The following is an 8,234-nucleotide window of genomic DNA, read 5'->3' on the forward strand; positions in this document are numbered from 1 at the left end:
GTGTGTGTCAGGCCCACTGACTGAACTGTGCCCACTGCCAGTGCCCACCACTCATATCGGGTGGCACAGTACCTTGCAGATAAAAAAGTCATTTCATTTTTACCCTTTAATATAATTGAAGTTGCCTGCCAGTGTGTGTCAGGCCCACTGACTGAACTGTGCCCACTGCCAGTGCCCACCACTTATTTAGGGTGGCACAACACCTTGCAGATAAAAAAGTAATTTCATTTTTAATCTGTAATATAATTGCAGTTGCCTGCCAGTGAGTGTTAGGCCCACAGACCGTACTGTGCCCACTGCCCACCACTCATATAGGGTGGCACAGAACCTTGCAGATAAAACATTAATTTCATTTTTCCTCTGTAATATAATTGCAGTTGCCTGCCAGTGAGTGTCAGGTCCACAGACTGTACTGTGCCCACTGCCCACCACTCATATAGGGTGGCACAGCACCTTGCAGATAAAAAAATCATTTAATTTTTCCTATAATAAAAAATAAAATTCATCCAGAAAAAACAGGAACTGGATTTTTCATTCTAATTTCAGTAGCGCAGGGATGGTGATAACCTCTTACCAAATAAATAGGATGATAACATATACCAAAATATATGAATCAGATGTGATAAATATAAGCATAAAATCCTAAATACATAAAAGCATGAAATCCCATCAATAGGAGTCCATAAAGTCCATAGGTATAAAGTGCATAGAGCAATGAAAGTGCAAACATGAAGGATCACAGGTGCGACTTATGGGGACCACCCTTGCTTGCCACCACCACACAGTGCTGGGAGAAGTATCTGAAATTCAGACTCACCAGACGCCTATGCCTAACCACTCTCATGGACTGGGCAACAACAGCATATAGTAAAATCAGGTTTCCTCCAGATCTCTGATTTGTGCTGCAAAGACTCCTCTGGAAGATTTCCTGGTAAATTTATAGTGAGTCTGAATCATCCTATTTATTTGGTAAGAGGTTATCACCATCCCTGCACTACTGAAATTCGAATGAAAAAGCCAGTTCCTGTTTTTGCTGGTTGAATTTTATTTTTTATTATATTTACTCATTTAAGTAGCAGCAATTTGTGTTATTTGTGTTATTCTGTCAGGTTTGTGTTACCTGTATTTCCTAAAGTGCAGTGGATTACAACATTGTCTATTAATTTAGTACAAGTAGTGATATTTATATATTTAATTTTTCCTCTGTAATATAATTGCAGTTGCCTGCCAGTGAGTGTCAGGCCCACAGATTGTACTGTGCCCACTGCAAATGGACTGTTTGCAGTTGTTTGCAGTGCATTAAACGGGGAGTTTGGTCTGTCAGAGTTTGGTCTGTCACTGTGAAGCGGGCGTAGCCCTTACACTACCTGATCGATACAACATCATACCTGATCGTATTCACACACTGGATGTTATTCCAAACAATTTAGGAATGTTAGGTGATTTATGTATAAAAACCTTGACAAAGCAATATGCAAAAACATACAAATGTGACCAGTAGCGCAAACAGGTGATTTATGCCCTTTATGGATTAAAACCCGACTCTGCGTCAACTATGTAATTTTCCATGGGAGTTTTGCCGTGGATCCCCCTCCGGCATGCCACAGTCCAGGTGTTAGTCCCCTTAAAACAACTTTTCCATCACTATTGTGGCCAGAAAGAGTCCCTGTGGGTTTTAAAATTCGCCTGCCTATTGAAGTCTATGGCGGTTTGCCCAGTTCGCCCGTTCGCGAACACTTGCGGAAGTTCGCGTTCGCCGTTCGCGAACATAAAATTTTATGTTCTCAACATCTCTACTCTTGAATAACATTCCTTTCTCGGCACCTCTGAGTGTTTGCACCTCTTCCAATGACGTTCTTCACTCTGTAGTGTCCACATCCCCTCCACAGACATTCTCCACTCTATTGTGTCCACATCCCCTCAACAGACATCCCCCACTCTGCAGTGTCCACATCCCCTCCACAGACATTCTCCACTCTACTGTGTCCACATCCCATCAACAGACATCCCTCACTCTGCAGTGTTTTCACCCCTTCCAGAGACATTCCTCAAACGAAAGTGTCCCAACCCAGTCCACAGATATACCTTCTTCTACAGTGTATCTCACAACCTCTACATACATTCCTCATCTCTGCAGTGTCCACTCCCCTTCTCTCTTTGCTTTATCTACTGACTCTATAGAGACATTTCTCATTCCCCAAATATATTTTTCACTCTCCCTTGTCCATGTTTCCTCCACAGACATTCCTCACTCTACAGTGTCCACTCTACCTCCAGAGGCAATTCTTAATCCGCAGAGCCATCTGTCCCTAAGATATAACAGAAAATAGGAAGGAGACTGTGCCATATCCAAAAAGATGGTCAAGAACATACCTTATAGCTTGAACTAAGCTCAACTCAGTGTCAGATGTTGCGGGAGGGGTACTGATGATGAAACTGACTTGCATTATTTTCTGACATATTTGTAAACAAGAAACTTCATTCAAATTTCTTCTTTATCTAAGGAACTAGATTTGTCCCAACTTTGCCCCGACAGCTTTCATTATGACGCCCTGCGTGCAAATATCCGCTCCATTCTTAATTACTTTTAGGGTAAATCCCCTAAGTGACAAGGGCCATCACTCCTGACTAGCAGGGTACTCCATACTGCTACACACCCACCCCTCTTAAACATCATGCCATATATGAGCACAAAGCACACCCTGGTATGTGAGTTTCACATGTTAACTCACACAAAACCAATACATAAAACTTTACAACAGTGAGATATAAATTAACCATTGCATTATAATCAGTTAGTAAACTCTGAACAGATATGGTACATGTAAATTAATTTAAACATATGCAGGTCCAGCATCTGGACCAACTTCCTGATACCTGGGTGCTTCTGCTGCACAGAGGGGCTAAAACAAAGACAGACAGAGGCGCCTCTAAGTGTAGACTTTATGCAACAGGTTTAATAAATAAAATTATGCACTCACATTAGTAAGCATATATTCATGCCCATAAAACAAGGTTCCAATGTGGAGAAGTGTACATCATCCGGTCATGGATATCCGTCCTGCTGGAGCCGAAATCCTTTTGCTGTGGCCGGCTTGTACGGCAAGGTTAGAACCAGGAAGTAGGCTCGGTGTATTTGCTTGACAGCGAGGCTTGGTGGATAGTCTAACCTGGATGATGTCATCTGTATGCGACGCGTTTCCGAGCGTGCTTGCTGCCTGGGGGAGGGCAGCCGCGCTCCTTCTTCACGGCAAGTATAATTGCAAGTGACACGGTGTACATTTAAATAATGAAATGCTTCTACTTCCTACAGAGGGGCTGACTGGGTGCACCTTGTCCTTCTAGATATGCTGACCATAATTAAAGACCTGGAAGCCAGGAAAGAAACTTCCTGGGCCTCTGTCAGACCGGCTTTCTCAGACTGCCAAATAGGAATGATGCAGTCCTAAGCTGTTCTGAATGGTTTATCATAATAAGCAGTGGCCAGTCCAGTCATCTCCATGAGACACCCCAAATTAGGACTAGGAGTCCCTGGTTCAGCAGTGGTAGACAATTTTTGTTCTGGTTCACCAGTCTCTGGCCCAACCTACTCTACAAGAGCATACTTGTGAATACCTCTCCAGAGGTCCATTCACCTCCCTCCACTTCACCCATACAGGAACCCATGGCTCCCTAGCAGTTCCCTTTCTAGAAAGGGTGCTATGCCAAATAGAGAGAGTCTCTTCAAGTTTGGATAAAACCTAAACAAGTGGGGAATCCTCAACCAGGTCCAGCTCTGCCAGAAAGAGACTCTAGTAACCATCCCTCTGGTTCACCATATTTCCAGGTTCCAAAAATATGGTCACGAGCTTAAATAATCGTATAGTTTGAATGTAGCTCATCCCATTGTTAAGCGGAACACAAGGGGTCCTTTGGTACTCATGAAACTGACTTGCATTTATTTTTGCCACAATTTCAAAGAAGCATCCCCATCCCAGGTCTTTCCTATCTAAGGGACCAGCTGTGTTCCAGCTTTCCCCCAAGGGGAAAAGCAGGCATACACTCTATGCATCCCTTTGATGTGAGACTCCATGTACAAACTTTTACCCACTTCAGTTCCTTTATAATAGTTGCAAACAAACCACTTGACTGACAAGCCATTACTTCTAAAGAAGGGAAGTCCTGACTAACAGGACACTCCACCCTGCTACATGTCCTCGACATTGGGGACTTGTACTTTGCAAGGGTAGCCCCCCTGGCAAGGTCCCTTGTTCCCATGTTAATGGAGACAACAGCCTCTTCTCCACATGCCTGGCCTGGTAAATGTAGGGGGTCTGTGAGGGGAGTTATAAGGATCTGACCCCCCCCCCCAATTAGTGAGCCCTCCTCCTACATCAATAAGGTTTACATAGTAAGGCTCCTTTCACACAAATGATCCGATCAGATCCACCTGTCTGTTTTTTAGGTGGATCTGATCGGATCCTCCATGCATCCCTATGGGACAGCGGGTGTCAGTGGATCGGATCGGATGAGAGCGGACAGGCGGTCTGCTCTCATCCGATTCCCCCATAGAGAGCAGCAGAGCTCTGACACCTCCCTCTCTGCACACAGATCAGTGTATCGATCCCCCGCTGAGCAGCACGGATTCCGCCGAGGCGGACCGTGTGAAAGGAGCCTAACTCTTATTAATCATTCGCAAAAAAAATGACAAAGTCAAAAAAGACAGACATTGACACAAAATTCTTAAAAAAAAAATAAATAAATAAAAATGTACCCTAATGTAAATACAAAATTAATCACATCATCCAGTGATGTAGATCCAGCGTCAATCACTATTAGCAATGCTCAGATGACCTGCGGACATGATGGGCCATGCCACTTTGATCCTCCCTCATCGCATTTCCACTGCAAATGACAGCTCTTAGGAGGGCTGCTGAATGTCAATAAATCAGCCTGTGGGGTAGGAACTGTCATTTATCGGAAAAAAACATTTTTTGCCATTTTTCCTGGAGTACAATCCACAGGTGCAGGCCTAAGGCATCCCCCAAGCATAATCATTTTTTAAAGAATTTTGTACTTTACTGTAATGTTACCCTTTAACCCTCATTAAAAGGCCTACTCCCCACTGAATAGTATATTCAAAACATTTTTATTTTTCCCATTGGTACATGCCCTTCATTTTTGCGCTCAGCTACCCATGCTATTAAACAAAAGCTTGCAAATTCACCTTGCAAAAGGCCAGAAAATTACAAGATTTGGCTTTTATAGACTTCTTTGGTGTTTGTCCCGTATGGTCGGGGTTTGTGAATTATTTTCTAGTTTCATGCAGACTGAATGGTTTTTTTTTTTCCTCTTTTTTTTTTTAAGAAATAAAAAAGTTAAAACAAAAAAAAACAAAAAAATAGAAGAAAAAACAAAATATTTTCCATGACTTGTTTCTTGATCAACTGCGAGTATGGGATTGTGTATATGGGATTGTATGGTCTTTATTGGTTGAGCCAGATGGTCTTTTTTCAACCTAACTAATTATGTATGTAACTATATAAAAAGGAAGGGGGAGGGATAAAGGGGGGGAATGGGGGGGGGAATGGGGAAGAAGAGGGAAGGTGGGACTTTAATTAAGACTCTTGCCATCAAGTCTCCATCCCTGTATACGATTCAAAAGTGGAACAAATAGTGTTCAGAAATGGTTGGGACTTTAGATGAGATGTGGCCAGTATAAGAATAGTGATGTAAATGGTAATTGTATATACATGCTGGTAAGCATAAGAATAAGTATATAATTATTTAACATCACGTATTTATTATATATATCCATGGCAGTTAATATCACAGTACACATACAATACAAAAGCAATAGACAGACATACACAATATGTGTACATACAATATATTATAATAGTCTGGTAGGACCATACACAATGATAAGAACAGTCGAAATGATAAATAGAAAGATTTGCCAGCCAATATAATTGGAAAAATCGAAAAAGGATTGGATGCATGGTGGAACTTGGTAGATGAAGATTGCCTCATAAGCTCAATGCGTTTCGTGAAATTGTTATCACTTCCTCAGGAGCAGGCATGGTTTTAATATCTAAAGGAACATATATGTATGAATAATATTGCATCCAAAAAGGATAATATATTATTGGGAATATTGGATGATATATAAAACTTACGTCATAAGTACTTATGACGTAAGTTTTATATATCATCCAATATTCCCAAAACCATGCCTGCTCCTGAGGAAGTGATGATATATAAAACTTACATCATAAGTACTTATGACGTAAGTTTTATATATCATCCAATATTCCCAATAATATATTATCCTTTTTGGATGCAATATTATTCATACATATATGTTCCTTTAGATATTAAAACCATGCCTGCTCCTGAGGAAGTGATAACAATTTCACGAAACGCATTGAGCTTATGAGGCAATCTTCATCTACCAAGTTCCACCATGCATCCAATCCTTTTTCGATTTTTCCAATTATATTGGCTGGCAAATCTTTCTATTTATCATTTCGACTGTTCTTATCATTGTGTATGGTCCTACCAGACTATTATAATATATTGTATGTACACATATTGTGTATGTCTGTCTATTGCTTTTGTATTGTATGTGTACTGTGATATTAACTGCAATGGATATATTTAATAAATACGTGATGTTAAATAATTATATACTTATTCTTATGCTTACCAGCATGTATATACAATTACCATTTACATCACTATTCTTATACTGGCCACATCTCATCTAAAGTCCCAACCATTTCTGAACACTATGTGTTCCACTTTTGATATGTATGTAACTATGTTTTCTTGTTTTGTTGCTATGCTCACTTTTGCAATGATGCAATATTTCCACATGTACTGCAACCATCAACTTATTCATTTGATTGCACTTTGCCCAGTTTGTTACCTTTATACAGCCATTTCTATTTCCAGTTATAGTCGACCTAGAACTCAGTTTTTTTTTTTTATTAGGTGTATACAGTATATACGCAAGTATTGTGCAAGTTTTAAATTTACAGGCACTTATTACCTCCCATAGAGAACACAGTGTTTCTCTTTGTTCAAGCCTCACCCACAGTCAGCATCTACTTCCTAGACTGAGTTGCTGGCTCAAAGACCAATAGATGGCATGTCACAAATGCCTTAATGAAGTCCTGTACAGTTACCACTGCACATATTTTTGGGGTGATTTTATGACACAAAAAAAATGGATTTACCGCAAAAACATTTGTGTTCCAGTGACATATTTAGTTGTTGTTATATACAATACCAGATGTCTGTAATAGCATGCATGTGATGGTTGATTACAGTATGATGTGGGATGGAAATACACTTGATTTATTTATTTATGACACTATCAGTATATACTGTATATCCAGGTACTTGTACAGTTCTTGGCTGTGTTTACAAAAGTCTGACAAGAACTTGCTTTCACCTTAGAAAAGTAAAAAAAGGGAGACCTTTACCAGTAACGCATCCTAGTAGACTGTATACTAACACAATTTACAAGACATAGTCGTGCTATAATGGACTTTAATGGCACTAACATGAGACACACATTTTATAAAAAATTGCCTTTATTTAAACATGTAAAAAATCACAATACATGCCCAAAAGGGGCAACTATTAAAATACATGTCAGACTCAAGTGATATTATAGGAAATATCACTGTGAACACCTATATATTTGTAGCAATTGATGCAGATATTGTCTTAATTGCTGGTCACCAGCTGAGCACCACAAGTTGCTCGTTTCCCCATCAATAATGTCAAAACCTTTTCTTAGTTTTGAGTGGAGAGGGGTTAGAACACCTGTCAGGTTTTTAATGCTGTCTGTGCCCCTATCAGTTCTACATTGTGAGGAAAAAATATGGTAGCCCCCACTGATATATTTAGAAAAGTGCTCTCATCCTTATCACCTGTAAGAAGCATGTAGGACAGGAGATCAGACTTGTCTGCCCGCTTATTGTAGGAGAGTGATGAGGGAGGAGTAAAGTTCAGGAGGAAGAGGACAACCCTGGATCAGTAATGCAGAGCTAAGCACACCTTGGCCACCCCCAATACGATCACAGCTCTTCCTTGAATCAGTCCTTTGGGGGGTGCTGACCACTGCCCCAGACTGCAGCTCATACTATCCTGGCTGGGCGATTGTGAATATCTGCAGAGCAAAGGTGTAATGGCTCTCTGGGAGGAGTATGACAGGAAGAGAAAGCCTGCTAGCTATGCTGAAT

Source organism: Pelophylax lessonae (genome assembly GCF_965119305.1).
Source record: "Pelophylax lessonae genome assembly, chromosome: 9".
NCBI lineage: Eukaryota > Metazoa > Chordata > Amphibia > Anura > Ranidae > Pelophylax > Pelophylax lessonae.